Raw genomic sequence first — 15,317 nt, forward strand, 5'->3', positions numbered from 1 at the left:
TTGATTGATTGATTGATTGATTGATTGATTGATGCAGCACAACAGTCAAATAGTGGAGTGGAGTAGGGGAACAGCAAACAGCCAATAAAGCAGCCCGCCCGCACGCCTGCCCGCCACAATGGACCTACCTGTGTACACTAGATGGATGTGATGGAATGTACTGTCGTCCCTACATTTCAAGAAGAAGTAAGAATTGCAGTTGCAACAAAGCCTTGCTTGCCTACAAAGAGAGCAGCAATTTGGATTTGTTACTATGTTACCTAGAAGAATAACAAACTGTGCAAGGATGGAGGTTGTAGGAGCAAGGAGAAGTTGTCTGTAAAGTTGGTGGATGCCTATTTTCCATTTTGCAGTCCCTTGTCTCCCTCTTGTGGCCTCCTGGAGGCAACTAGCTGTGCAAAAAAAAGACAGCCTGGCGGCCGGCTGTTGCAGTGTTGCCCTCTCAGGCAACACTGAGTGACTGACTGAGCCTCACCGTCTTATATAAAGTTCAGACGGAACTTTGCACGTGTCATAGTGGAGCCCTCAGGATTCCAGAGCCAGCTTTCTGACATCATAATGGGGCCTCAGAGATAAAAGCCTGGGCCCAGGCAGTGTTGGTCAGTGCTGCTCAGCAGGCAGCACTGGACTGGACTGGATTACAGCTGATACAAGGTGTGAAGGAACAAGGGGTGGCTGTGGGCATGCACTTGCTGCCGCTGCCAGTGTTTATCTGCATGGCAGCAGGGCATTTGGGCGTTGCCAGGAAGGCGTTTTTATGTAGATTCCTCCTCTTTCAGCACTGCATTGTGGTGCAAGCAAAAGAAGCAAATCCTGTCTGGCTTCCTCTCCGGCCTTTATTCACCTCCCGTGTAGCTGTGAGTGTGTGAGCCTGCAGGGCCCCATGGAATTGCCTAGAAGTAGGCTGAATCGCTGCAAGGGCTGAACAGCAGTATCGGGCAGGCTCGGGCAACGCGCGGCCCGTTCGGGTTATCGCTTCTCGGCCTTTTGGCTAAGATCAAGTGTAGTATCTGTTCTTATCAGTTTAATATCTGATACGTCCCCTATCTGGGGACCATATATTAAATGGATTTTTAGAACAGGGAGATGGAAATAGAGCTTGCTCTGTCCACTCCACGCATTGACCTGGTATTGCAGTATTTCCAGGACCGGTGCACCCTTTCCTTATGTGTTGACTAAAAGCAGATTCCAAAAGTGTTTTTTGTCTTTGCTATTGTTTCTGTCTTTCTGAAGGGATCTCCCCTTTTAATCCCATTATTTCAACACCTGTTGGACAATGCATGAGTGATAATGAGCTCATTGATTAAATGCAATTAATGAATAGATTGCCACCTCTTGTTGTGTGTCGTCTGTGTTTCTGTGTTTCCGGCATTTCACATTGGAACACCTCATTCACCTTCCTTGTCTTCTCTCCGCCCTCCCTTTTAGGTAAGTTAAAGAGCTGCACCTGAGCCAGCCACTGATTGATTGATTGATTGATTGATTGATTGATTGATTGATGCAGCACAACAGTCAAATAGTGGAGTGGAGTAGGGGAACAGCAAACAGCCAATAAAGCAGCCCGCCCGCTCGCCTGCCCGCCACAATGGACCTACCTGTGTACACTAGATGGATGTGATGGAATGTACTGTCGTCCCTACATTTCAAGAAGAAGTAAGAATTGCAGTTGCAACAAAGCCTTGCTTGCCTACAAAGAGAGCAGCAATTTGGATTTGTTACTATGTTACCTAGAAGAATAACAAACTGTGCAAGGATGGAGGTTGTAGGAGCAAGGAGAAGTTGTCTGTAAAGTTGGTGGATGCCTATTTTCCATTTTGCAGTCCCTTGTCTCCCTCTTGTGGCCTCCTGGAGGCAACTAGCTGTGCAAAAAAAAGACAGCCTGGCGGCCGGCTGTTGCAGTGTTGCCCTCTCAGGCAACACTGAGTGACTGACTGAGCCTCACCGTCTTATATAAAGTTCAGACGGAACTTTGCACGTGTCATAGTGGAGCCCTCAGGATTCCAGAGCCAGCTTTCTGACATCATAATGGGGCCTCAGAGATAAAAGCCTGGGCCCAGGCAGTGTTGGTCAGTGCTGCTCAGCAGGCAGCACTGGACTGGACTGGATTACAGCTGATACAAGGTGTGAAGGAACAAGGGGTGGCTGTGGGCATGCACTTGCTGCCGCTGCCAGTGTTTATCTGCATGGCAGCAGGGCATTTGGGCGTTGCCAGGAAGGCGTTTTTATGTAGATTCCTCCTCTTTCAGCACTGCATTGTGGTGCAAGCAAAAGAAGCAAATCCTGTCTGGCTTCCTCTCCGGCCTTTATTCACCTCCCGTGTAGCTGTGAGTGTGTGAGCCTGCAGGGCCCCATGGAATTGCCTAGAAGTAGGCTGAATCGCTGCAAGGGCTGAACAGCAGTATCGGGCAGGCTCGGGCAACGCGCGGCCCGTTCGGGTTATCGCTTCTCGGCCTTTTGGCTAAGATCAAGTGTAGTATCTGTTCTTATCAGTTTAATATCTGATACGTCCCCTATCTGGGGACCATATATTAAATGGATTTTTAGAACAGGGAGATGGAAATAGAGCTTGCTCTGTCCACTCCACGCATTGACCTGGTATTGCAGTATTTCCAGGACCGGTGCACCCTTTCCTTATGTGTTGACTAAAAGCAGATTCCAAAAGTGTTTTTTGTCTTTGCTATTGTTTCTGTCTTTCTGAAGGGATCTCCCCTTTTAATCCCATTATTTCAACACCTGTTGGACAATGCATGAGTGATAATGAGCTCATTGATTAAATGCAATTAATGAATAGATTGCCACCTCTTGTTGTGTGTCGTCTGTGTTTCTGTGTTTCCGGCATTTCACATTGGAACACCTCATTCACCTTCCTTGTCTTCTCTCCGCCCTCCCTTTTAGGTAAGTTAAAGAGCTGCACCTGAGCCAGCCACTGATTGATTGATTGATTGATTGATTGATTGATTGATTGATTGATTGATTGATGCAGCACAACAGTCAAATAGTGGAGTGGAGTAGGGGAACAGCAAACAGCCAATAAAGCAGCCCGCCCGCTCGCCTGCCCGCCACAATGGACCTACCTGTGTACACTAGATGGATGTGATGGAATGTACTGTCGTCCCTACATTTCAAGAAGAAGTAAGAATTGCAGTTGCAACAAAGCCTTGCTTGCCTACAAAGAGAGCAGCAATTTGGATTTGTTACTATGTTACCTAGAAGAATAACAAACTGTGCAAGGATGGAGGTTGTAGGAGCAAGGAGAAGTTGTCTGTAAAGTTGGTGGATGCCTATTTTCCATTTTGCAGTCCCTTGTCTCCCTCTTGTGGCCTCCTGGAGGCAACTAGCTGTGCAAAAAAAAGACAGCCTGGCGGCCGGCTGTTGCAGTGTTGCCCTCTCAGGCAACACTGAGTGACTGACTGAGCCTCACCGTCTTATATAAAGTTCAGACGGAACTTTGCACGTGTCATAGTGGAGCCCTCAGGATTCCAGAGCCAGCTTTCTGACATCATAATGGGGCCTCAGAGATAAAAGCCTGGGCCCAGGCAGTGTTGGTCAGTGCTGCTCAGCAGGCAGCACTGGACTGGACTGGATTACAGCTGATACAAGGTGTGAAGGAACAAGGGGTGGCTGTGGGCATGCACTTGCTGCCGCTGCCAGTGTTTATCTGCATGGCAGCAGGGCATTTGGGCGTTGCCAGGAAGGCGTTTTTATGTAGATTCCTCCTCTTTCAGCACTGCATTGTGGTGCAAGCAAAAGAAGCAAATCCTGTCTGGCTTCCTCTCCGGCCTTTATTCACCTCCCGTGTAGCTGTGAGTGTGTGAGCCTGCAGGGCCCCATGGAATTGCCTAGAAGTAGGCTGAATCGCTGCAAGGGCTGAACAGCAGTATCGGGCAGGCTCGGGCAACGCGCGGCCCGTTCGGGTTATCGCTTCTCGGCCTTTTGGCTAAGATCAAGTGTAGTATCTGTTCTTATCAGTTTAATATCTGATACGTCCCCTATCTGGGGACCATATATTAAATGGATTTTTAGAACAGGGAGATGGAAATAGAGCTTGCTCTGTCCACTCCACGCATTGACCTGGTATTGCAGTATTTCCAGGACCGGTGCACCCTTTCCTTATGTGTTGACTAAAAGCAGATTCCAAAAGTGTTTTTTGTCTTTGCTATTGTTTCTGTCTTTCTGAAGGGATCTCCCCTTTTAATCCCATTATTTCAACACCTGTTGGACAATGCATGAGTGATAATGAGCTCATTGATTAAATGCAATTAATGAATAGATTGCCACCTCTTGTTGTGTGTCGTCTGTGTTTCTGTGTTTCCGGCATTTCACATTGGAACACCTCATTCACCTTCCTTGTCTTCTCTCCGCCCTCCCTTTTAGGTAAGTTAAAGAGCTGCACCTGAGCCAGCCACTGATTGATTGATTGATTGATTGATTGATTGATTGATTGATTGATGCAGCACAACAGTCAAATAGTGGAGTGGAGTAGGGGAACAGCAAACAGCCAATAAAGCAGCCCGCCCGCTCGCCTGCCCGCCACAATGGACCTACCTGTGTACACTAGATGGATGTGATGGAATGTACTGTCGTCCCTACATTTCAAGAAGAAGTAAGAATTGCAGTTGCAACAAAGCCTTGCTTGCCTACAAAGAGAGCAGCAATTTGGATTTGTTACTATGTTACCTAGAAGAATAACAAACTGTGCAAGGATGGAGGTTGTAGGAGCAAGGAGAAGTTGTCTGTAAAGTTGGTGGATGCCTATTTTCCATTTTGCAGTCCCTTGTCTCCCTCTTGTGGCCTCCTGGAGGCAACTAGCTGTGCAAAAAAAAGACAGCCTGGCGGCCGGCTGTTGCAGTGTTGCCCTCTCAGGCAACACTGAGTGACTGACTGAGCCTCACCGTCTTATATAAAGTTCAGACGGAACTTTGCACGTGTCATAGTGGAGCCCTCAGGATTCCAGAGCCAGCTTTCTGACATCATAATGGGGCCTCAGAGATAAAAGCCTGGGCCCAGGCAGTGTTGGTCAGTGCTGCTCAGCAGGCAGCACTGGACTGGACTGGATTACAGCTGATACAAGGTGTGAAGGAACAAGGGGTGGCTGTGGGCATGCACTTGCTGCCGCTGCCAGTGTTTATCTGCATGGCAGCAGGGCATTTGGGCGTTGCCAGGAAGGCGTTTTTATGTAGATTCCTCCTCTTTCAGCACTGCATTGTGGTGCAAGCAAAAGAAGCAAATCCTGTCTGGCTTCCTCTCCGGCCTTTATTCACCTCCCGTGTAGCTGTGAGTGTGTGAGCCTGCAGGGCCCCATGGAATTGCCTAGAAGTAGGCTGAATCGCTGCAAGGGCTGAACAGCAGTATCGGGCAGGCTCGGGCAACGCGCGGCCCGTTCGGGTTATCGCTTCTCGGCCTTTTGGCTAAGATCAAGTGTAGTATCTGTTCTTATCAGTTTAATATCTGATACGTCCCCTATCTGGGGACCATATATTAAATGGATTTTTAGAACAGGGAGATGGAAATAGAGCTTGCTCTGTCCACTCCACGCATTGACCTGGTATTGCAGTATTTCCAGGACCGGTGCACCCTTTCCTTATGTGTTGACTAAAAGCAGATTCCAAAAGTGTTTTTTGTCTTTGCTATTGTTTCTGTCTTTCTGAAGGGATCTCCCCTTTTAATCCCATTATTTCAACACCTGTTGGACAATGCATGAGTGATAATGAGCTCATTGATTAAATGCAATTAATGAATAGATTGCCACCTCTTGTTGTGTGTCGTCTGTGTTTCTGTGTTTCCGGCATTTCACATTGGAACACCTCATTCACCTTCCTTGTCTTCTCTCCGCCCTCCCTTTTAGGTAAGTTAAAGAGCTGCACCTGAGCCAGCCACTGATTGATTGATTGATTGATTGATTGATTGATTGATTGATTGATTGATTGATGCAGCACAACAGTCAAATAGTGGAGTGGAGTAGGGGAACAGCAAACAGCCAATAAAGCAGCCCGCCCGCTCGCCTGCCCGCCACAATGGACCTACCTGTGTACACTAGATGGATGTGATGGAATGTACTGTCGTCCCTACATTTCAAGAAGAAGTAAGAATTGCAGTTGCAACAAAGCCTTGCTTGCCTACAAAGAGAGCAGCAATTTGGATTTGTTACTATGTTACCTAGAAGAATAACAAACTGTGCAAGGATGGAGGTTGTAGGAGCAAGGAGAAGTTGTCTGTAAAGTTGGTGGATGCCTATTTTCCATTTTGCAGTCCCTTGTCTCCCTCTTGTGGCCTCCTGGAGGCAACTAGCTGTGCAAAAAAAAGACAGCCTAGCGGCCGGCTGTTGCAGTGTTGCCCTCTCAGGCAACACTGAGTGACTGACTGAGCCTCACCGTCTTATATAAAGTTCAGACGGAACTTTGCACGTGTCATAGTGGAGCCCTCAGGATTCCAGAGCCAGCTTTCTGACATCATAATGGGGCCTCAGAGATAAAAGCCTGGGCCCAGGCAGTGTTGGTCAGTGCTGCTCAGCAGGCAGCACTGGACTGGACTGGATTACAGCTGATACAAGGTGTGAAGGAACAAGGGGTGGCTGTGGGCATGCACTTGCTGCCGCTGCCAGTGTTTATCTGCATGGCAGCAGGGCATTTGGGCGTTGCCAGGAAGGCGTTTTTATGTAGATTCCTCCTCTTTCAGCACTGCATTGTGGTGCAAGCAAAAGAAGCAAATCCTGTCTGGCTTCCTCTCCGGCCTTTATTCACCTCCCGTGTAGCTGTGAGTGTGTGAGCCTGCAGGGCCCCATGGAATTGCCTAGAAGTAGGCTGAATCGCTGCAAGGGCTGAACAGCAGTATCGGGCAGGCTCGGGCAACGCGCGGCCCGTTCGGGTTATCGCTTCTCTGCCTTTTGGCTAAGATCAAGTGTAGTATCTGTTCTTATCAGTTTAATATCTGATACGTCCCCTATCTGGGGACCATATATTAAATGGATTTTTAGAACAGGGAGATGGAAATAGAGCTTGCTCTGTCCACTCCACGCATTGACCTGGTATTGCAGTATTTCCAGGACCGGTGCACCCTTTCCTTATGTGTTGACTAAAAGCAGATTCCAAAAGTGTTTTTTGTCTTTGCTATTGTTTCTGTCTTTCTGAAGGGATCTCCCCTTTTAATCCCATTATTTCAACACCTGTTGGACAATGCATGAGTGATAATGAGCTCATTGATTAAATGCAATTAATGAATAGATTGCCACCTCTTGTTGTGTGTCGTCTGTGTTTCTGTGTTTCCGGCATTTCACATTGGAACACCTCATTCACCTTCCTTGTCTTCTCTCCGCCCTCCCTTTTAGGTAAGTTAAAGAGCTGCACCTGAGCCAGCCACTGATTGATTGATTGATTGATTGATTGATTGATTGATTGATTGATTGATTGATGCAGCACAACAGTCAAATAGTGGAGTGGAGTAGGGGAACAGCAAACAGCCAATAAAGCAGCCCGCCCGCTCGCCTGCCCGCCACAATGGACCTACCTGTGTACACTAGATGGATGTGATGGAATGTACTGTCGTCCCTACATTTCAAGAAGAAGTAAGAATTGCAGTTGCAACAAAGCCTTGCTTGCCTACAAAGAGAGCAGCAATTTGGATTTGTTACTATGTTACCTAGAAGAATAACAAACTGTGCAAGGATGGAGGTTGTAGGAGCAAGGAGAAGTTGTCTGTAAAGTTGGTGGATGCCTATTTTCCATTTTGCAGTCCCTTGTCTCCCTCTTGTGGCCTCCTGGAGGCAACTAGCTGTGCAAAAAAAAGACAGCCTGGCGGCCGGCTGTTGCAGTGTTGCCCTCTCAGGCAACACTGAGTGACTGACTGAGCCTCACCGTCTTATATAAAGTTCAGACGGAACTTTGCACGTGTCATAGTGGAGCCCTCAGGATTCCAGAGCCAGCTTTCTGACATCATAATGGGGCCTCAGAGATAAAAGCCTGGGCCCAGGCAGTGTTGGTCAGTGCTGCTCAGCAGGCAGCACTGGACTGGACTGGATTACAGCTGATACAAGGTGTGAAGGAACAAGGGGTGGCTGTGGGCATGCACTTGCTGCCGCTGCCAGTGTTTATCTGCATGGCAGCAGGGCATTTGGGCGTTGCCAGGAAGGCGTTTTTATGTAGATTCCTCCTCTTTCAGCACTGCATTGTGGTGCAAGCAAAAGAAGCAAATCCTGTCTGGCTTCCTCTCCGGCCTTTATTCACCTCCCGTGTAGCTGTGAGTGTGTGAGCCTGCAGGGCCCCATGGAATTGCCTAGAAGTAGGCTGAATCGCTGCAAGGGCTGAACAGCAGTATCGGGCAGGCTCGGGCAACGCGCGGCCCGTTCGGGTTATCGCTTCTCGGCCTTTTGGCTAAGTAAGATCAAGTGTAGTATCTGTTCTTATCAGTTTAATATCTGATACGTCCCCTATCTGGGGACCATATATTAAATGGATTTTTAGAACAGGGAGATGGAAATAGAGCTTGCTCTGTCCACTCCACGCATTGACCTGGTATTGCAGTATTTCCAGGACCGGTGCACCCTTTCCTTATGTGTTGACTAAAAGCAGATTCCAAAAGTGTTTTTTGTCTTTGCTATTGTTTCTGTCTTTCTGAAGGGATCTCCCCTTTTAATCCCATTATTTCAACACCTGTTGGACAATGCATGAGTGATAATGAGCTCATTGATTAAATGCAATTAATGAATAGATTGCCACCTCTTGTTGTGTGTCGTCTGTGTTTCTCTGTTTCCGGCATTTCACATTGGAACACCTCATTCACCTTCCTTGTCTTCTCTCCGCCCTCCCTTTTAGGTAAGTTAAAGAGCTGCACCTGAGCCAGCCACTGATTGATTGATTGATTGATTGATTGATTGATTGATTGATTGATGCAGCACAACAGTCAAATAGTGGAGTGGAGTAGGGGAACAGCAAACAGCCAATAAAGCAGCCCGCCCGCTCGCCTGCCCGCCACAATGGACCTACCTGTGTACACTAGATGGATGTGATGGAATGTACTGTCTTCCCTACATTTCAAGAAGAAGTAAGAATTGCAGTTGCAACAAAGCCTTGCTTGCCTACAAAGAGAGCAGCAATTTGGATTTGTTACTATGTTACCTAGAAGAATAACAAACTGTGCAAGGATGGAGGTTGTAGGAGCAAGGAGAAGTTGTCTGTAAAGTTGGTGGATGCCTATTTTCCATTTTGCAGTCCCTTGTCTCCCTCTTGTGGCCTCCTGGAGGCAACTAGCTGTGCAAAAAAAAGACAGCCTGGCGGCCGGCTGTTGCAGTGTTGCCCTCTCAGGCAACACTGAGTGACTGACTGAGCCTCACCGTCTTATATAAAGTTCAGACGGAACTTTGCACGTGTCATAGTGGAGCCCTCAGGATTCCAGAGCCAGCTTTCTGACATCATAATGGGGCCTCAGAGATAAAAGCCTGGGCCCAGGCAGTGTTGGTCAGTGCTGCTCAGCAGGCAGCACTGGACTGGACTGGATTACAGCTGATACAAGGTGTGAAGGAACAAGGGGTGGCTGTGGGCATGCACTTGCTGCCGCTGCCAGCGTTTATCTGCATGGCAGCAGGGCATTTGGGCGTTGCCAGGAAGGCGTTTTTATGTAGATTCCTCCTCTTTCAGCACTGCATTGTGGTGCAAGCAAAAGAAGCAAATCCTGTCTGGCTTCCTCTCCGGCCTTTATTCACCTCCCGTGTAGCTGTGAGTGTGTGAGCCTGCAGGGCCCCATGGAATTGCCTAGAAGTAGGCTGAATCGCTGCAAGGGCTGAACAGCAGTATCGGGCAGGCTCGGGCAACGCGCGGCCCGTTCGGGTTATCGCTTCTCGGCCTTTTGGCTAAGATCAAGTGTAGTATCTGTTCTTATCAGTTTAATATCTGATACGTCCCCTATCTGGGGACCATATATTAAATGGATTTTTAGAACAGGGAGATGGAAATAGAGCTTGCTCTGTCCACTCCACGCATTGACCTGGTATTGCAGTATTTCCAGGACCGGTGCACCCTTTCCTTATGTGTTGACTAAAAGCAGATTCCAAAAGTGTTTTTTGTCTTTGCTATTGTTTCTGTCTTTCTGAAGGGATCTCCCCTTTTAATCCCATTATTTCAACACCTGTTGGACAATGCATGAGTGATAATGAGCTCATTGATTAAATGCAATTAATGAATAGATTGCCACCTCTTGTTGTGTGTCGTCTGTGTTTCTGTGTTTCCGGCATTTCACATTGGAACACCTCATTCACCTTCCTTGTCTTCTCTCCGCCCTCCCTTTTAGGTAAGTTAAAGAGCTGCACCTGAGCCAGCCACTGATTGATTGATTGATTGATTGATTGATTGATTGATGCAGCACAACAGTCAAATAGTGGAGTGGAGTAGGGGAACAGCAAACAGCCAATAAAGCAGCCCGCCCGCTCGCCTGCCCGCCACAATGGACCTACCTGTGTACACTAGATGGATGTGATGGAATGTACTGTCGTCCCTACATTTCAAGAAGAAGTAAGAATTGCAGTTGCAACAAAGCCTTGCTTGCCTACAAAGAGAGCAGCAATTTGGATTTGTTACTATGTTACCTAGAAGAATAACAAACTGTGCAAGGATGGAGGTTGTAGGAGCAAGGAGAAGTTGTCTGTAAAGTTGGTGGATGCCTATTTTCCATTTTGCAGTCCCTTGTCTCCCTCTTGTGGCCTCCTGGAGGCAACTAGCTGTGCAAAAAAAAGACAGCCTGGCGGCCGGCTGTTGCAGTGTTGCCCTCTCAGGCAACACTGAGTGACTGACTGAGCCTCACCGTCTTATATAAAGTTCAGACGGAACTTTGCACGTGTCATAGTGGAGCCCTCAGGATTCCAGAGCCAGCTTTCTGACATCATAATGGGGCCTCAGAGATAAAAGCCTGGGCCCAGGCAGTGTTGGTCAGTGCTGCTCAGCAGGCAGCACTGGACTGGACTGGATTACAGCTGATACAAGGTGTGAAGGAACAAGGGGTGGCTGTGGGCATGCACTTGCTGCCGCTGCCAGTGTTTATCTGCATGGCAGCAGGGCATTTGGGCGTTGCCAGGAAGGCGTTTTTATGTAGATTCCTCCTCTTTCAGCACTGCATTGTGGTGCAAGCAAAAGAAGCAAATCCTGTCTGGCTTCCTCTCCGGCCTTTATTCACCTCCCGTGTAGCTGTGAGTGTGTGAGCCTGCAGGGCCCCATGGAATTGCCTAGAAGTAGGCTGAATCGCTGCAAGGGCTGAACAGCAGTATCGGGCAGGCTCGGGCAACGCGCGGCCCGTTCGGGTTATCGCTTCTCGGCCTTTTGGCTAAGATCAAGTGTAGTATCTGTTCTTATCAGTTTAATATCTGATACGTCCCCTATCTGGGGACCATATATTAAATGGATTTTTAGAACAGGGAGATGGAAATAGAGCTTGCTCTGTCCACTCCACGCATTGACCTGGTATTGCAGTATTTCCAGGACCGGTGCACCCTTTCCTTATGTGTTGACTAAAAGCAGATTCCAAAAGTGTTTTTTGTCTTTGCTATTGTTTCTGTCTTTCTGAAGGGATCTCCCCTTTTAATCCCATTATTTCAACACCTGTTGGACAATGCATGAGTGATAATGAGCTCATTGATTAAATGCAATTAATGAATAGATTGCCACCTCTTGTTGTGTGTCGTCTGTGTTTCTGTGTTCCCGGCATTTCACATTGGAACACCTCATTCACCTTCCTTGTCTTCTCTCCGCCCTCCCTTTTAGGTAAGTTAAAGAGCTGCACCTGAGCCAGCCACTGATTGATTGATTGATTGATTGATTGATTGATTGATTGATTGATTGATGCAGCACAACAGTCAAATAGTGGAGTGGAGTAGGGGAACAGCAAACAGCCAATAAAGCAGCCCGCCCGCTCGCCTGCCCGCCACAATGGACCTACCTGTGTACACTAGATGGATGTGATGGAATGTACTGTCGTCCCTACATTTCAAGAAGAAGTAAGAATTGCAGTTGCAACAAAGCCTTGCTTGCCTACAAAGAGAGCAGCAATTTGGATTTGTTACTATGTTACCTAGAAGAATAACAAACTGTGCAAGGATGGAGGTTGTAGGAGCAAGGAGAAGTTGTCTGTAAAGTTGGTGGATGCCTATTTTCCATTTTGCAGTCCCTTGTCTCCCTCTTGTGGCCTCCTGGAGGCAACTAGCTGTGCAAAAAAAAGACAGCCTGGCGGCCGGCTGTTGCAGTGTTGCCCTCTCAGGCAACACTGAGTGACTGACTGAGCCTCACCGTCTTATATAAAGTTCAGACGGAACTTTGCACGTGTCATAGTGGAGCCCTCAGGATTCCAGAGCCAGCTTTCTGACATCATAATGGGGCCTCAGAGATAAAAGCCTGGGCCCAGGCAGTGTTGGTCAGTGCTGCTCAGCAGGCAGCACTGGACTGGACTGGATTACAGCTGATACAAGGTGTGAAGGAACAAGGGGTGGCTGTGGGCATGCACTTGCTGCCGCTGCCAGTGTTTATCTGCATGGCAGCAGGGCATTTGGGCGTTGCCAGGAAGGCGTTTTTATGTAGATTCCTCCTCTTTCAGCACTGCATTGTGGTGCAAGCAAAAGAAGCAAATCCTGTCTGGCTTCCTCTCCGGCCTTTATTCACCTCCCGTGTAGCTGTGAGTGTGTGAGCCTGCAGGGCCCCATGGAATTGCCTAGAAGTAGGCTGAATCGCTGCAAGGGCTGAACAGCAGTATCGGGCAGGCTCGAGCAACGCGCGGCCCGTTCGGGTTATCGCTTCTCGGCCTTTTGGCTAAGATCAAGTGTAGTATCTGTTCTTATCAGTTTAATATCTGATACGTCCCCTATCTGGGGACCATATATTAAATGGATTTTTAGAACAGGGAGATGGAAATAGAGCTTGCTCTGTCCACTCCACGCATTGACCTGGTATTGCAGTATTTCCAGGACCGGTGCACCCTTTCCTTATGTGTTGACTAAAAGCAGATTCCAAAAGTGTTTTTTGTCTTTGCTATTGTTTCTGTCTTTCTGAAGGGATCTCCCCTTTTAATCCCATTATTTCAACACCTGTTGGACAATGCATGAGTGATAATGAGCTCATTGATTAAATGCAATTAATGAATAGATTGCCACCTCTTGTTGTGTGTCGTCTGTGTTTCTGTGTTTCCGGCATTTCACATTGGAACACCTCATTCACCTTCCTTGTCTTCTCTCCGCCCTCCCTTTTAGGTAAGTTAAAGAGCTGCACCTGAGCCAGCCACTGATTGATTGATTGATTGATTGATTGATTGATTGATTGATTGATTGATTGATTGATTGATGCAGCACAACAGTCAAATAGTGGAGTGGAGTAGGGGAACAGCAAACAGCCAATAAAGCAGCCCGCCCGCTCGCCTGCCCGCCACAATGGACCTACCTGTGTACACTAGATGGATGTGATGGAATGTACTGTCGTCCCTACATTTCAAGAAGAAGTAAGAATTGCAGTTGCAACAAAGCCTTGCTTGCCTACAAAGAGAGCAGCAATTTGGATTTGTTACTATGTTACCTAGAAGAATAACAAACTGTGCAAGGATGGAGGTTGTAGGAGCAAGGAGAAGTTGTCTGTAAAGTTGGTGGATGCCTATTTTCCATTTTGCAGTCCCTTGTCTCCCTCTTGTGGCCTCCTGGAGGCAACTAGCTGTGCAAAAAAAAGACAGCCTGGCGGCCGGCTGTTGCAGTGTTGCCCTCTCAGGCAACACTGAGTGACTGACTGAGCCTCACCGTCTTATATAAAGTTCAGACGGAACTTTGCACGTGTCATAGTGGAGCCCTCAGGATTCCAGAGCCAGCTTTCTGACATCATAATGGGGCCTCAGAGATAAAAGCCTGGGCCCAGGCAGTGTTGGTCAGTGCTGCTCAGCAGGCAGCACTGGACTGGACTGGATTACAGCTGATACAAGGTGTGAAGGAACAAGGGGTGGCTGTGGGCATGCACTTGCTGCCGCTGCCAGTGTTTATCTGCATGGCAGCAGGGCATTTGGGCGTTGCCAGGAAGGCGTTTTTATGTAGATTCCTCCTCTTTCAGCACTGCATTGTGGTGCAAGCAAAAGAAGCAAATCCTGTCTGGCTTCCTCTCCGGCCTTTATTCACCTCCCGTGTAGCTGTGAGTGTGTGAGCCTGCAGGGCCCCATGGAATTGCCTAGAAGTAGGCTGAATCGCTGCAAGGGCTGAACAGCAGTATCGGGCAGGCTCGGGCAACGCGCGGCCCGTTCGGGTTATCGCTTCTCGGCCTTTTGGCTAAGATCAAGTGTAGTATCTGTTCTTATCAGTTTAATATCTGATACGTCCCCTATCTGGGGACCATATATTAAATGGATTTTTAGAACAGGGAGATGGAAATAGAGCTTGCTCTGTCCACTCCACGCATTGACCTGGTATTGCAGTATTTCCAGGACCGGTGCACCCTTTCCTTATGTGTTGACTAAAAGCAGATTCCAAAAGTGTTTTTTGTCTTTGCTATTGTTTCTGTCTTTCTGAAGGGATCTCCCCTTTTAATCCCATTATTTCAACACCTGTTGGACAATGCATGAGTGATAATGAGCTCATTGATTAAATGCAATTAATGAATAGATTGCCACCTCTTGTTGTGTGTCGTCTGTGTTTCTGTGTTTCCGGCATTTCACATTGGAACACCTCATTCACCTTCCTTGTCTTCTCTCCGCCCTCCCTTTTAGGTAAGTTAAAGAGCTGCACCTGAGCCAGCCACTGATTGATTGATTGATTGATTGATTGATTGATTGATTGATTGATTGATGCAGCACAACAGTCAAATAGTGGAGTGGAGTAGGGGAACAGCAAACAGCCAATAAAGCAGCCCGCCCGCTCGCCTGCCCGCCACAATGGACCTACCTGTGTACACTAGATGGATGTGATGGAATGTACTGTCGTCCCTACATTTCAAGAAGAAGTAAGAATTGCAGTTGCAACAAAGCCTTGCTTGCCTACAAAGAGAGCAGCAATTTGGATTTGTTACTATGTTACCTAGAAGAATAACAAACTGTGCAAGGATGGAGGTTGTAGGAGCAAGGAGAAGTTGTCTGTAAAGTTGGTGGATGCCTATTTTCCATTTTGCAGTCCCTTGTCTCCCTCTTGTGGCCTCCTGGAGGCAACTAGCTGTGCAAAAAAAAGACAGCCTGGCGGCCGGCTGTTGCAGTGTTGCCCTCTCAGGCAACACTGAGTGACTGACTGAGCCTCACCGTCTTATATAAAGTTCAGACGGAACTTTGCACGTGTCATAGTGGAGCCCTCAGGATTCCAGAGCCAGCTTTCTGACATCATAATGGGGCCT

General features: G+C 47.8%; 10 non-coding genes across 10 annotated transcripts; all 10 read left to right on the forward strand.

The window, feature by feature from the left end:
* Positions 1-971: 971 nt before the first annotated feature.
* LOC142687374 (U2 spliceosomal RNA) lies at positions 972-1,162 on the forward strand. The gene has a single exon (XR_012856604.1). It is a non-coding gene; the product is annotated as a U2 spliceosomal RNA (small nuclear RNA).
* A 1,276-nt stretch (positions 1,163-2,438) lies between these two features.
* LOC142687375 (U2 spliceosomal RNA) lies at positions 2,439-2,629 on the forward strand. Its single transcript, XR_012856605.1, has one exon. It is a non-coding gene; the product is annotated as a U2 spliceosomal RNA (small nuclear RNA).
* Positions 2,630-3,917: 1,288 nt separating this feature from the next.
* LOC142687376 (U2 spliceosomal RNA) lies at positions 3,918-4,108 on the forward strand. The gene has a single exon (XR_012856606.1). It is a non-coding gene; the product is annotated as a U2 spliceosomal RNA (small nuclear RNA).
* A 1,280-nt stretch (positions 4,109-5,388) lies between these two features.
* On the forward strand, positions 5,389-5,579 carry LOC142687378 (U2 spliceosomal RNA). Its single transcript, XR_012856608.1, has one exon. It is a non-coding gene; the product is annotated as a U2 spliceosomal RNA (small nuclear RNA).
* Positions 5,580-6,867: 1,288 nt separating this feature from the next.
* LOC142687492 (U2 spliceosomal RNA) lies at positions 6,868-7,058 on the forward strand. The gene has a single exon (XR_012856711.1). It is a non-coding gene; the product is annotated as a U2 spliceosomal RNA (small nuclear RNA).
* A 1,288-nt stretch (positions 7,059-8,346) lies between these two features.
* Positions 8,347-8,541, forward strand: LOC142687515 (U2 spliceosomal RNA). Its single transcript, XR_012856732.1, has one exon. It is a non-coding gene; the product is annotated as a U2 spliceosomal RNA (small nuclear RNA).
* A 1,280-nt stretch (positions 8,542-9,821) lies between these two features.
* Positions 9,822-10,012, forward strand: LOC142687379 (U2 spliceosomal RNA). Its single transcript, XR_012856609.1, has one exon. It is a non-coding gene; the product is annotated as a U2 spliceosomal RNA (small nuclear RNA).
* Positions 10,013-11,284: 1,272 nt separating this feature from the next.
* Positions 11,285-11,475, forward strand: LOC142687381 (U2 spliceosomal RNA). Its single transcript, XR_012856610.1, has one exon. It is a non-coding gene; the product is annotated as a U2 spliceosomal RNA (small nuclear RNA).
* A 1,284-nt stretch (positions 11,476-12,759) lies between these two features.
* LOC142687382 (U2 spliceosomal RNA) lies at positions 12,760-12,950 on the forward strand. Its single transcript, XR_012856611.1, has one exon. It is a non-coding gene; the product is annotated as a U2 spliceosomal RNA (small nuclear RNA).
* A 1,296-nt stretch (positions 12,951-14,246) lies between these two features.
* On the forward strand, positions 14,247-14,437 carry LOC142687383 (U2 spliceosomal RNA). Its single transcript, XR_012856612.1, has one exon. It is a non-coding gene; the product is annotated as a U2 spliceosomal RNA (small nuclear RNA).
* Positions 14,438-15,317: the final 880 nt, after the last annotated feature.

This window comes from Rhinoderma darwinii (assembly GCF_050947455.1).
Source record: "Rhinoderma darwinii isolate aRhiDar2 chromosome 5 unlocalized genomic scaffold, aRhiDar2.hap1 SUPER_5_unloc_23, whole genome shotgun sequence".
NCBI lineage: Eukaryota > Metazoa > Chordata > Amphibia > Anura > Rhinodermatidae > Rhinoderma > Rhinoderma darwinii.